The sequence below is a fragment of the Lepidochelys kempii genome, chromosome 16 (assembly GCF_965140285.1).
Source record: "Lepidochelys kempii isolate rLepKem1 chromosome 16, rLepKem1.hap1, whole genome shotgun sequence".
NCBI classification, from domain to species: domain Eukaryota; kingdom Metazoa; phylum Chordata; order Testudines; family Cheloniidae; genus Lepidochelys; species Lepidochelys kempii.
Genome location: NC_136395.1, coordinates 28,690,808 through 28,704,608, shown reverse-complemented (window position 1 = coordinate 28,704,608; position 13,801 = coordinate 28,690,808). Strand labels below are relative to the sequence as shown.

General features: G+C 39.4%; 1 protein-coding gene across 12 annotated transcripts in view; it reads right to left on the bottom strand.

Moving 5' to 3' along the window:
- Positions 1-13,801, bottom strand: part of RALGPS1 (Ral GEF with PH domain and SH3 binding motif 1) — a 400,445-nt gene that overhangs the window by 369,586 nt on the left and 17,058 nt on the right. The window contains exon 1 of one of the 12 annotated variants that reach the window (XM_073315017.2): positions 416-453. The exons of the other annotated variants lie outside the window; for them this stretch is intronic. The gene's annotated coding sequence lies outside the window, so the exon portion shown is untranslated. Of the gene's footprint in view, positions 1-415; positions 454-13,801 lie in introns of those variants that run through there. 12 annotated transcript variants of the gene reach the window in all.

Below are 13,801 nucleotides of genomic sequence, written 5' to 3'. Positions count from 1 at the left end.
TGTTCTTGGCCCTACACTATTTAATATTTTTATCAATCTAGAAGAAAACAAAATAACAACTGATAAAAGTTCACAGATGACACAAAATGGGGGAGTAGTAAATAATTAAGAGGACAGGTCCCTGATTTAGAGCAATCTGAATCACTTAGTAAACTGAGCACAAGCAAACAATGTGTGTTATAATATGGCTAAATGTAAATGAATGAATGTAAGTGTAGGAATGAAGAATGTAGGTCATATTTACAGGAAGGAGGACTCTATTATGAGCTGCAGTGCCTCTGAAAAATATTTGGGGGTTGTGGTGGATAATCAGCTTAATATGAGCTCCCAATGTGCACTGTGGCCAAAAGAGAGAATGCGATCATTAAATGCATAAACTGGAGAATCTTGAATTGGAGTAAAGAGGCTATTTTACCTCTGTATTTGGCTGCTGGAATACTGTGGCCAGTTCTGGGGCCCACAACTCAAGAAGGATGTTGATAAACTGGAGAGCCAAAAGAATGATTAAAAGCATTAGAAAACATTCCTTATGGTGATAAACTCAAAGACCTCAATCTAATTAGCTTAAAGGGAAGGTTATGGGATGACTTGGTTATAGTCTATAAGAATCTACGTGGGGAACAAATGTTTAGCAATGGGCTCTTCATTCTAACAGACAAAGGTATAAATTATATCATCCGATGGCTGGAAATGGAAGATAGACAAATTCAGTCTGGAAATAAGGCATAAATTTTTGACAGAGTAATTAACCATTGGAACAATTTACCAAGGGTTGAGGTGGATTTTCCATCACTGAGCCAAATCATCTTTGCAGTTCTACCATCTGGACTCTGATTTGCAAAAGCTCTGAGCGCTCACAACAAGAAATGAAGCTACTGGGAGCTGTGTTTTGAACATATGAATCAGGCACAAAGTATCTCATAGAATCATAGAATAACAGAGTTGGAAGGGACCTCGGGAGGTCATCTAGTTCAATCCCCTGCTCGAAGCAGGTCCAATCCCCAACTAAATCATCCCAGCCCAGGCTTTGTCAAGCCTGACCTTAAAAACCTCTAAGGAAGGAGATTCCACCACCTCCCTAGGTAACCCATTCCAGTACTTCACCACCTTCCTAGTGAAAAAGTTTTTCCTAATATCCAACCTAACCCCCTTCCCCACCCACACTGCAATTTGAGACCATTACTCCTCGTTCTGTCATCTGCCCACCACTGAGAACCGTCTAGAGCCATCCTCTTTGGAACCCCCTTTCAGGTAGTTGAAAGCAGCTATCAAATCCCCCCTCATTCTTCTCTTCTGTAGACTAAACATCCCCAGTTCCCTCAGCCTCTCCTCATAAGTCATGTGTTCCAGTCCCCTAATCATTTTTGTTGCCCTCCGCTGGACGCTTTCCAATTTTTCCATACCCTTCTTGTAGTTTGGGGCCCAAAACTGGACACAGTACTCCAGATGAGGCCTCACCAATGTCAAATAAAGGGGAACGATCACGCCCCTCGAACTGCTGGCAATGCCCCTACTTATACAGCCCAAAACGCCATTGGCCTTCTTGGCAACAAGGGCACACTATTGACTCATATCCAGCTTCTCGTCCTCTGTAACCCCTAGGTCCTTTTCTGCAGAACTGCTGCCTAGCCATTCCGTCCCTAGTCTGTAGCGGTGCATGGGATTCTTGCGTCCTAAGTGCAAGTCTCTGCACTTCTCCTTGTTGAACTTCATCAGATTTCTTTTGGCCCAATCCTCCAATTTGTCTAGGTCCCTCTGTATCCTATCCCTACCCTCCACCATATTTACCTCTCCTCCCAGTTTAGTGTCACCTGCAAACTTGCTGAGGGTGCAATCCACACCATCCTCCAGATCACTTATGAAGATACTGAAAAAAACCGGCCCCAGGACCAACCCTGGGGCACTCCACTTGATACCAGCTGCCAACTAGACATGGAGCCATTGATCACTAGCAGTTGAGCCTGACAATCTAGCCAGCTTTCTATCCACCTTATAGTCCATTCATCCAGCCCATACTTCTTTAACTTGCTGACAAGAATACTGTGGGAGACCGTGTCAAAAGTTTTGCTAAAGTCAAGGAATAACACATCCACTGCTTTCCCCTCGTCCACAGAGCCAGTTATCGCATCATAGAAGGCAATTAGATTAGTCAGGCATGACTTGCCTTTGGTGAATCCATGCTGACTGTTCCTGATCATTTTCCTCTCCTCTAAGTGCTTCAGAATTGATTCCTTGAGGACCTGCTCCATGATTTTTCCAGGGACTGAGGTGAGGCTGACTGGCCTGTAGTTCCCAGGATCCTCCTCCTTCCCTTTTTTAAAGATGGGGACTACATTAGTCTTTTTCCAGTCACCCGGGACCTCCCCCGATCGCCATGAGTTTTCAAAGATAATGGCCAATGGCTCTGCAATCACATCCGCTAACTCCATTAGCGCTCTCGGATGCAACGCATCCAGCCCCATGGACTTGTGCTCGTCCAGCTTTTCTAAATAGTTCCTAACCACTTCTTTCTCCACAGAGGGCTGGTCACCTCCTCCCTATGCTGTGCTGCCCAGTGCAGTAGTCTGGGAGCTGACTTTGTTCGTGAAGACAGAGGCAAAAAAAAGCATTGAGTACATTAGCTTTTTCCACATCCTCTGTCACTAGGTTGCCTCCCTCATTCAGTAAGGGGCCCACACTTTCCTTGACTTTCTTCTTGTTGCTAACATACCTGAAGAAACCCTTCTTGTTACTTTTAACATCTCTTGCTAGCTGCAACTCCAGGTGTGATTTGGCCTTCCTGATTTCACTCCTGCATGCCTGAGCAATATTTTTATACTCCTCCCCGGTCATTTGTCCAATGTCTTGTAAGCTTCTTTTTTGTGTTTAAGATCAGCAAGGATTTCACTGTTAAAACAAGCTGGTCGCCTGCCATATTTACTATTCTTTCTACACATCAGGATGGTTTATCCCTGTAACCTCAATAAGGATTCTTTAAAATACAGCCAGCTCTCCTGGACTCCTTTCCCCCTCATGTTATTCTCCCAGGGGATCCTGCCCATCAGTTCTCTGAGGGAGTCAAAGTCTGCTTTTCTGAAGTTCAGGGTCCGTATTCTGCTGCTCTCCTTTCTTCCTTGTGTCAGGATCCTGAACTCGACCGTCTCATGGTCACTGCCTCCCAGGTTCCCATCCACTTTTGCTTCCCCTACTAATTCTTCCCGGTTTGTGAACAGCAGGTCAAGAAGAGCTCTGCCCCTAGTTGGTTCCTCCAGCACTTGCACCAGGAAATTGTCTCCTACACTTTCCAAAAACTTCCTGGATTGTCTGTGCATTGCTATATTGCTCTCCCAGCAGATATCAGGGTGATTGAAGTCTCCCATGAGAACCAGGGCCTGCGATCTAGTAACTTCCATGAGTTGCCGGAAGAAAGCCTCGTCCACCTCATCCCCCTGGTCTGGTAGTCTATAGCAGACTCCTACCACGACATCATCCTTGTTGCTCACACTTCTAAATTTAATCCAGAGACTCTCAGGTTTTTCTGCAGTTTCATACCGAAGCTCTGAGCAGTCATACTGCTCTCTTACATACAATGCAACTCCCCCACCTTTTCTCAAGTTGGCATCCAAAATTAATGGATAATTTTGACAATTTTGGTTTAAATCTTTCTGTGCCTCAGTTCCCAATCTGTAAAATATGGATAATATTGCCTTATCTCACTTTGTAGCACTTCATAAACATTAACAAAGGTGATAAGCACTACAGAAAAATATGTGAAGTAATAAGTCTGTATTCAGTATGTGGTTTGGAAGGTGTGCCATAAATATGGCCTGTGGCCACACATGGGTGATGCTAGAAATAAATATTCATTAGTTAGCTGTTTAGTGAACGGAGACCATCCTGCTCACTGAATACAGCAGGGATCCTATGGAAAAATAGTATGTGATCATGTGCTGAAAGGGGCGAAATTAAGGGTCCATAAGTAATCTTAATTCTGGCAATGCATAACTTTTGAGTGTTTGATTTGACAAATGTAGTAACTAAAACTAAAGAATGAAAGACCTTTAAAGGAAGAAAAACAGTTGACAGTAAAGATTGGAGACTTTTTACAGAACTAGAGAAAGCAAAGGAAATTCCTACTCCACTGGATTTATCAACAACAAGAAAGTTTCTGAATTAAGAGAATAAGGAGAAGCCTTTCCGAACGATCAGCAAGTCATTCTCTTAAAGGATTCAGAAAGGCAGATCTGAAAAGCAGGTAAATGTGGACCATATGACTTGTTATATGATAGCCGATTGAAAATAGCCAAATAAACTACACTTATCCACTGGTCACAGGAATAAGTCAAAACAGCAAGTAAGCTACTATTTAACTGAGTATGCTCCACTTTAAGACACATGTATTATAGAGATTTCATATAGTACCAAGAAAGTTATGTAAACTATGTAGTTAATCGTGCAGTTAAATATTATTACATTTATAAAAACAATAGAAAAAAGATTAGGTTCATGACTAAAAGTGCAGTAACATAGGAAAAAAGTAAATCCAGTTAATTATTTAATATTTTCAAACTCTCCACTTTAACATAGCATTAGTATTTCATAGCAAGTGGCAAAAAGTTAAATGTGTATGGTTTGATTAGAGTAGCATGACCTCACTATCATAACTATTTTCATATCACAAAAATAAAACAAACAATGTAGAATAGTAAAATACCTAATTTCACAGAAAGAAAAGGAGTACTTGTGGCACCTTAGAGACTAACCAATTTATTTGAGCATAAGCTTTCGTGAGCTACAGCTCACTTCATCTGATGCATACTGTGGAAAGTATAGAAGATCTTTTTATACACACAAAGCATGAAAAAATGGGTGTTTACCACTACAAAAGGTTTTCTCTCCCCCCCACCCCACTCTCCTGCTGGTAATAGCTTATCTAAAGTGATCACTCTCCTTACAATGTTTATGATAATCAAGTTGGGCCATTTCCAGCACAAATCCAGGTTTCCCACACACACACACACACACACCCCACCCTGGATTTGTGCTGGAAATGGCCCAACTTGATTATCATACACATTGTAAGAAGAGTGATCACTTTAGATAAGCTATTACCAGCAGGAGAGTGGGGTGGGGGGAGAGAAAACCTTTTGTAGTGGTAAACACCCATTTTTTCATGCTTTGTGTGTATAAAAGGATCTTCTATACTTTCCACAGTATGCATCCGATGAAGTGAGCTGTAGCTCACGAAAGCTTATGCTCAAATAAACTGGTTAGTCTCTAAGGTGCCACAAGTACTCCTTTTCTTTTTGCAAATATAGACTAACACGGCTGTTACTCTGAAACCTAATTTCACAGGTCACCCTGTAATGATTTTCAAAATAATGACATTTATAGAATGTTGCGGCAGATATTAAAAAGTCTAAATTGCCTTTTCCAATAATGAGGGCACACAGACCCAAATTTATAGGAAATGTTTGCATCTTAATAGATGTCAAGTGGTCTAGAACATGAAATGTGACTTTTATACAGTGCAGACATCTACCATTAGTTTTCAGCCTTATTATTATATCAATTTATAGGATTTTCTATGGTGCACACTGTGGTATCTGAGCACCTGATGAGTAATGAGTATATTTTCGCAATATCTTGTGGGGTAAGGAAGTACTATTATCCTCATCTTATAGATGGATGAACTGAGGAACAGACAAATTAAAGTGACTTGTCCAAAGTTGCACTGGAAGGTTGTGGCATAGCGAGCAAAAGAACCCAGACACACTGAGTCGCATCCATTACTTTACCTCAAAAACCATCTTTCCTTTCTCAGTGAAAAGTAGTGGATTCTTCTTCCTTTATTGAAAGAAAACTTGATGCAGCCTAGGGAAATTTTATCCTCTTTATTGTCTTATCAACAAATATCTGAACTAGACAATGAAAAGGCACTCTAGTTCTTTGTTGCCAGAATTTCAGTGCTAGCATAATGAATCAGAGAAAAGGAAGAGACTGAGAAAGAAAATATTAAATATTACATTTGTAACGGCATTATTAATTTTTTAATTGCCAAGATTGGGGATGGGAGTAAGTTCAGTTTTAGTTTTGCTAAGTCAAAATTGTTTGTATGTATTTTTTGTGAGAATTTTGTACTTTTGGAGCTGTTAAATTAACGGAATATTATTTTTAATTTTTTTGTTTAATACTGCAGCAACACTTCAGTATTGCAAAAAGGGGTTGCTACTACTGCTAACAGGAATGAAAACTGAAAGTTCCAGGAACAGAGGCAAATATGTAACCAAATGAATGCTTACAAGAAAACAAAACAAAAAAGAACTCTACGTCTCCTGTATGTGAAGGCAGGAGTTACTCTGGAAATCGCCTTAACTAACGATACAATATAGTTTTTCTTCTTATAGCGTTTCTGCAGTGCACAATCTCATCCACTGCTTCACAAGCTTGCCTCTAGGGTATTGTTAGATTTATACCAGAACTGATTAGGGTTGAGCTCTGCTAGTTCGAAGAGCTCACTCCTTAATATTCATGATGGAAGGTCAAACTAAATTAAAACTACATAGTACCTGCAGGTTCCATGGTACTATTTGACTACTCTTTGGCTAGGGCAGCCAACATAAACCTCAGCACTAAAAGAAACAGAACCCGCAGCGTGATCTTTTTCTGAATCCTCTTTCCAGATAAGATAGTTTGGAGTATGCGGGGCAAGACATAAAAAGCTGACCATCTCCCAGGTTTCCTATCCCCAGCTACATATAATTATTCTTTAAAAATTTAGCAACTTGAGCGCCTAATTTTACATACTATTTGTTCCAGCAGGAAGATGGCAGCAGAAGAACCATGAGCCCATAAATCCTACTCCAACAGAAGTAGTGGCTAAAGAACACAAATAAAACCAAGTTGCTGCAGCTTGGAGAAATATGCACGGATACAGTTACTGACCAAGAGCACCGTTATGACACTGCTTTACATGAGCTAGCACAGGCTCTGTCAAGGTTCCTTCCCCGCTCAGAACTCTAGGGTACAGATGTGGGGACCTGCATGAAAACCCCCTAAGCTTATTTTTACCAGCTTAGGTTAAAACTTCCCCAAGGTACAAACTATTTTACCTTTTGCCCTTATACTTTATTGCTGCCACCACCAAGCATCTAACAGATATATAACCGGGAAAGAGCCCGCTTGGAAACGTCTTTCCTCCCAAAATCCTCCCCAAACCCTACACCCCCTTTCCTGGGGAACGCTTGATAAAAATCCTCACCGATTCGCATAGGTGAACACAGACCCAAACCCTTGGATCTTAAGAACAATGAAAAAGCAATCGGGTTCTTAAAAGAAGAATTTTAATTGAAGAAAAAAAATAAAAGAATCATCTCTGTAAAATCAGGATGGTAAATACCTTACAGGGTAATCAGATTCAAACCATAGAGAATCCCTCTAGGCAAAACCTTAAGTTATAAAAAGACACAAAAACAGGAATATACATTCCATTCAGCACAGCTATTTTATCAGCCATTTAAACAAAACAGAATCTAACGCATATCTAGCTAGATTACTTACTAAGTTCTAAGACTCCATTCATTTTCTGTTCCCAGCAAAAGCATCACACAGACAGAGAGAGCCTTTGTTTCTCCCCCCCCACTCCAGTTTTGAAAATATCTTCTATCCTCATTGGTTATTTTGGTCAGGTGCCAGCGAGGTTATCCTAGCTTCTTAACCCTTTACAGGTGAAAGGGTTTTTCCTCTGGCCAGGAGGGATTTCAAAGGTGTTTACCCTTCCCTTTATATTTATGACAGGCTCATACCTGGCTTTGTCAAAAAAAAACAACAGTTGCATCTCCTAGCAGATTCTCAGAAATAGGAAACTAGAGAGAACGCAACAACCTTTGAATTATTATCCCGTGAGATATGGAATCCTCCACATTTGAACAAAACAGAAACCAGTCAAAATGTCCAACTCAACACCCACAGCTACACCAAAAATTTTGCAGAAAAGAAACCAACAGGATTAGAACACACCATAAAGCAAGGTGATCCGCATTTTTACCCTAACAAAGCAGCCCAGGCAAATGTATATATGGAACCTACTTCAATTTATACTGAACTGGTACCAGAAAGAGAGACCACTGCATATCTAGCACACTTTTTTCACATAAATTTGACAGAGGAAGAAGGAAGCATGACAATGAAAGACATTTTACAGTTGGCTGGAATCCAACATTATGCAAGCCATCACACTACCAAGCAGGTAACTTACACACTATATGGCATTTATACAATTATAATAGAATGGGATGAAAGGATCCCCAAGGTGTCAAGTATTATACTGGTAGATACGGATATTCTAAATGTTGCCAGAGGTTTTGAAAGAATAGAAAAGTTAGCAAATGACCTGGAGTTTCAACACCAAACACCATAAGTCAGTCACAGAAACTTGAAAAAAGAACTCAAGTTAATGAAGGATCAATATTGAGATTAATCAACTATAAGAAAATGCTTAACCTGTGTATACTGTATAATACCAGAACATAAAAACCTTGAATTCAGATTTGTCTTCAACTGATTTTTAAAAGCATGGTTGTCATATCACCTAGTTTAATTTTATTTACTCCTTTTTTTAAAAACTGCATTGTTCGTAACACAATCTTATAAATTTGAAAACACTGATTGTGGTGGCAGCAATAGCAACACTGATGGTATCAGCATAGCTCTATGAATAGCACATTTAGTTAACCACTGCTGTAGAGAAGGCAGAGGAGAGACATATTCTTCAGGGGTAAAATTATGTTTAAGATGTTTAGTTTTTTAAATTTTACAAGTAATTGTGAACAAGATATTTTTTGAAATTAATAGATCTATTCTATCTATTGATGCCTTTGGAAGTACAGGGTCTCTTGGTTTATATCAATCTTCAGAGAAGAAAAAGCCATTTTATTGAGGAAAACTTATTCCAGATGGTCCATTTCTCCAGCAGAGGTAACAAGTACTGCAAAAATGGCTCAAAGAGGTAACTTTATTTTAGAAAAGGTTTCCTATCAGTTAAGCTATAGATTGCACTAGTGTAGAATACAGCAGGGCCTGTCTATGTTGTCATCACAAAATACTCTGGGGGAGCATGTGCAGACAGGCAAAGGGGCAGAAGACGTTGGAAGAAAGGGAAGAGAAATTGTTTTGTTGTCCAAATGACTAGTCCAATGGATATTCACCTGTGCACATTATGTATACTTCTAGAATTAACTCACCTATGGCAAAAGTAGTTTTCTTCCAATCAGATACTGTGAATTCACCCGAGAGATCTTATAGAATTATCTTTACCAAAACTGTTCTACTTTCATATGGCCACACAAAAGTGGCCATATGAGGCTTCCCAGACATAAGAGGCTTCTCTAAACACAGAGCCACAGCAGTATGAACAGTCTTAATATAACCTGTCCTGGTCTCCAGCTATTAGGGGCACCACCAGCACAAAGCAATCAGCAACAGAAAACTTAATTTTTAGTTTTTGTAAAAATTTAAGTAAACTATAAACAAAAGGTAAAACTTACAGAAACAGTAAAACGGCTTCTCTGTAATATTACAAAAGACAGAGGCAGTTGTTGAGCATTAGCAATAGAAAATGAAATATTATATTAAAGCAGTTATATTTAAAGTATTAAAAATTGATTAGGCTGCCTACTAGTTCCCCTTTTAGCTCTGGAAGGAACCATCTGCCGCAGTGGTTTTGTAGTTATAATACGTTATACATTAAATTACACAAGAATAGATCTTCCTAAAGCAGATGTAGAACTCCCAATTTCTCTGACGTCTGTATTTCATGACAGTCCACTCAGTGAAAGATGTTACTAGAAAGAGAAAAATCAGATGTACAATTTAATATGCTTTACGGCTGTCACATACAGGCTATAGATGGGCTGTAAATAATTTTTCATTAAATGAATCTGTTCATATGAAATAAGCCTGTTCAGAGTACATTTTTCCAGGTACAACCCCAAAATGTACATCATCCCACAGAATTCTTTCACCAAGGATCAAAAAGAAATAGAGTTACTCTGTGCCACATTAGGGAAACTTCAGTGATTGTTCTTCCTTTTATAGGAGTAAACGAGTATGAAGTTGAAATGTCAACTTCAAAGTTGTTTGAAAATGTTCCAACAAAACAGTTTTCCATTGGAAAATGCTGATTTGGCCAAATCAAAATGTTTTGCGAGAATATATCAGTTTAATCAAAAACGTCTATGAAAAATTAGCAGAGTCCTTTTTTTTGACAAAGTACTTCACTACAATTTTATCATTTTAACTCATATTACGTATAAATATAAACATTGAAAACAAGTTGAAAAAGTACTTCAACCTTATTGAAACAGACTTATCAAAGATTTTGGTATTCCCAAAACAAATTTTTCATTTAGCAGGATCTTACAAAATTTCAACTTTTTGTTCAAGTTTGGAATTAAAGGAAATTTCAAAATGTCAGAATTTCCCAGGAAACTGAAACTGAGTTTTGAACAGCTCTAGTCGACTTCAAACAAGGCGTTGAAAGTAACTTCAGATACTACATCTGCCATTGAGTCTCCCTACCAATTTTTGTGGATTTACAATCATTTACTTCTATTTTTAAAATGTTTCTCTTTCTCCTCTGTATGTGTGAGATAATAGATAACTATATGCACAGAGGGGTAAAAAAAAATGAAAAATTGAAAATAGAGAAAAAACATTTTATTCTGTCTCTTTCAGTTGCAGTAATTTTAGATGTTACCTATAACAATATGTACATTTTCAGACAGAAGTGTGATTTAAGTTGATACTGTCCCTTCAAGCTAAATTTTGTTCATTCCCTTCCCACAGAAGGATATGCCACACAACTTTATCTTCCTTTGGAAAAGGAACTGTGTGTCTGGGAAGGGAAGCAAAATAACTAAATAAAAATAAAAAAGACGACTGTTCTCTCTATGAAAACTTTACTTCTGAACTAATGTTAGTAGGGCTAGAAAAATACTTTACCACAAACTAGTGGATGAGTGGGTATCATCAGCTTCTGCAGAATGTAAGTCTTACAAAAATTTTAGATTTCTAGTCTATATGGTTATGCAGAAACACTCCTTGCACATTTGGGAGGTAAACTGATACAGGGCATTCTCCTAAACTTGTGGACAATTCCAGTGCCTCTACTCTTGCTTAAGAGCTTTTCCTAGGTGCCACAGAATCCAAACTGACCCCTCTCTTGCCAGTTTTCATTCTTGCCATTCAGAACTTGTGTCCAGAAGTTAAACTGACAAGAACCAGGTCAATATTGCTCTATTCCTGCTAGCTGGAAAGGCTAAGAGCATCTACAGTGTCAGGCACTGATGCAGAGGACTCAATAAAGGCAGGGGGCAGGAGGGAAGGGGGAATAAAGTAACAGAGACACATCTCTCACAGCAGCCAGGATGCTGGGATTGAGGATATAAAGTGGAAGACACCCATCGCTAACACTGCTACATCCAGGAGGCTCTGGGAGGAGACATGGGAGAAACAGAAAACTCCTCCTTCCAGCTGCTAAAGATTAAGGATGCTTCAAATTTATCAGACTCCTTTTAGGCAGAGGACGATAGAAAAGATGAGGTCACCAAAGTTGCTACAGGGAGAGCACCTTATTAAAAACACCATGAACCTTTCCCCTTACAGAAGTTAAAGGTTTAAGGTATTGCCAGATGAGTCCTCCTCCATCCCCATTTTGTTTTGGTCTTTGGCTAGTAGGTTCAATTCTATTAGATGTCTGGTAAAATGTCCAAGCCCTATGTTTCATGATATGTTTGGGTGGTTGGATGGGTGGGATAAATTAGAAAAAGAAGAATTTTACTGAAATGAGGTGAAGTGTGGAAGAGAAGAAAGAAGAGAGAAAATATGGGGGAGGAGGCAAATATCACAATGTAGGGGAAAACAGAGAGTGATAAGGCAGGCAGGCAGGCAGGCAGGCAGAAAGAGATTTAGTATAAGAAAAGAAAGAAATGAAGCAAGGCCAGGAAGATGAAACAAAGCCAGGAGAGATGTAATAATTTACATTTTTAAAAAGTTATTTAATAGAATGAGGTTAAATATGAACTCATGTTTGAATGAGTCAGGAGGAGGTCTAGTTGTTTTGCCTGAGATTCAGCGTGAAAATACTTATTTCAAGTGAGGACTTGAACCCTGAATCTCTTCTTGGTCCTCTGCTCTATTCTATAACTAGAATGCTTAGACATATGAAGCTAACTAGCTGAATTTTGGGTAAATGAGAAGTTACTGAAAAAAGGGAATTAGAAGAGTGCTCTTTCTGCAATGATTGGTGTACTGAAACCTAGAAGCCTGAACTTCTGACTGAGGCACATCACTTCTTTTGAAACCTGATTTAAACATGAAGGCTAAAGTTGGAAATCCTAACTGTGTTGTTTCACTTTGCTGGTTTATTGCTATGGTTGCTATCTTTTTCACTCTGTGCAACATAAGACTCGAGTATTATTTTATACCATATTGAAGACTACACTATTCAACAGCCAGGGTAAACTGTAAGGAAGGAAATATATTATTTCCAGCCACAACAAAATTTTATTTTCACAATATCTACATTGAAACAAGTATTAAAGCCCATGGCCTTTTGATCAATACATTAAAATGTGGAATTCAGTAAGAGGGAGAGCAGGGAACAAAGGTAAGAGATTAACAGAACAAGAACTCTGCCTCAGATTGGTTTGAGGGCTGGGAAAATGTTTCTGCCTCTTCCTTTGGTTGACCTAGCTCAGCCAGCTTAATGTAACAGACTCCAAGGTGGAGAGAGGGGGAACTCTAAACAGAGGATTCGTCTCACATACGGGCAGGTTGTGGGAGGGTGTCAAAGAAATCCACAGGCAGGAAAAGCTCTGTAAGGTTCCCCTCAGAGTTTCCTTCTCAACATTTTCTCAAGTGATAGGAGTTTGGGATGCTACAGATCTTGTAGGAACAAAGCTGCACAACCCTGTGGATCACTGAAGGGAATGGGACCCCAAACAGACAGGCAGGAGTTGTTCATCCTCACATACCATGGCAGTATAGTTCCAGGATGAGTTACTACTAAGCAGTCACAGACGGGATGCAGGATGCATTAATGTACCTGTATTTCCATGCATCAAGCTGAGCAGGGGACAGTGCCACAGGCATCAACCAGTTTGCTTCCCGCTCTTATCTTCATACCATATTCCTCTGCGCCTCCTTTTAGCACCACAGAGGCCCTTCTGCATGGACTTGTGGTGGGAAACAACCATGGATTCCCACAAGAAGACAAGTCTTGCAGACATAGGAAAACCAACACCATAAAACAAATAAACTGGAAATAAAGAAGAGAAAAGCACTATGGAGTATAATGACCATCTACACCAGTCCAGGAGAGAGAATTCCACTATCCAGAGCATCATTCAACACTACCAAGGAAGCAACTTCAGAGTAATACACATAATATAAGTATTTTCCAAGTACACACAATGTAATTAAAGAGGTCTCTAAATTTGAACAATGTCATGTGATAAGCCTTATTTAAACTACAGAGGTGTGTGTTAACGAAAGTTAACACCACAGCAAACCTAAAAGAGATATATGGGGCATATAGGGGGGAAAAAAGAGCCACTCAGCACTGATAACTTAAAATAAGTAAAAGTAGTAAAGAAACAACTTAATTGAATCTCACGTCCTCAATCCCAGCTGCCTTTTTCACCACCTTTGACTATTCCTTAAACCCTCCACACAGAGGACCTTGCTGATTTCTTCAAAGAATATATTGACAAAACACATGAGCTTCCTCCTCCCCTCAGCATGCCTTGCCTTCCCTCTTTGC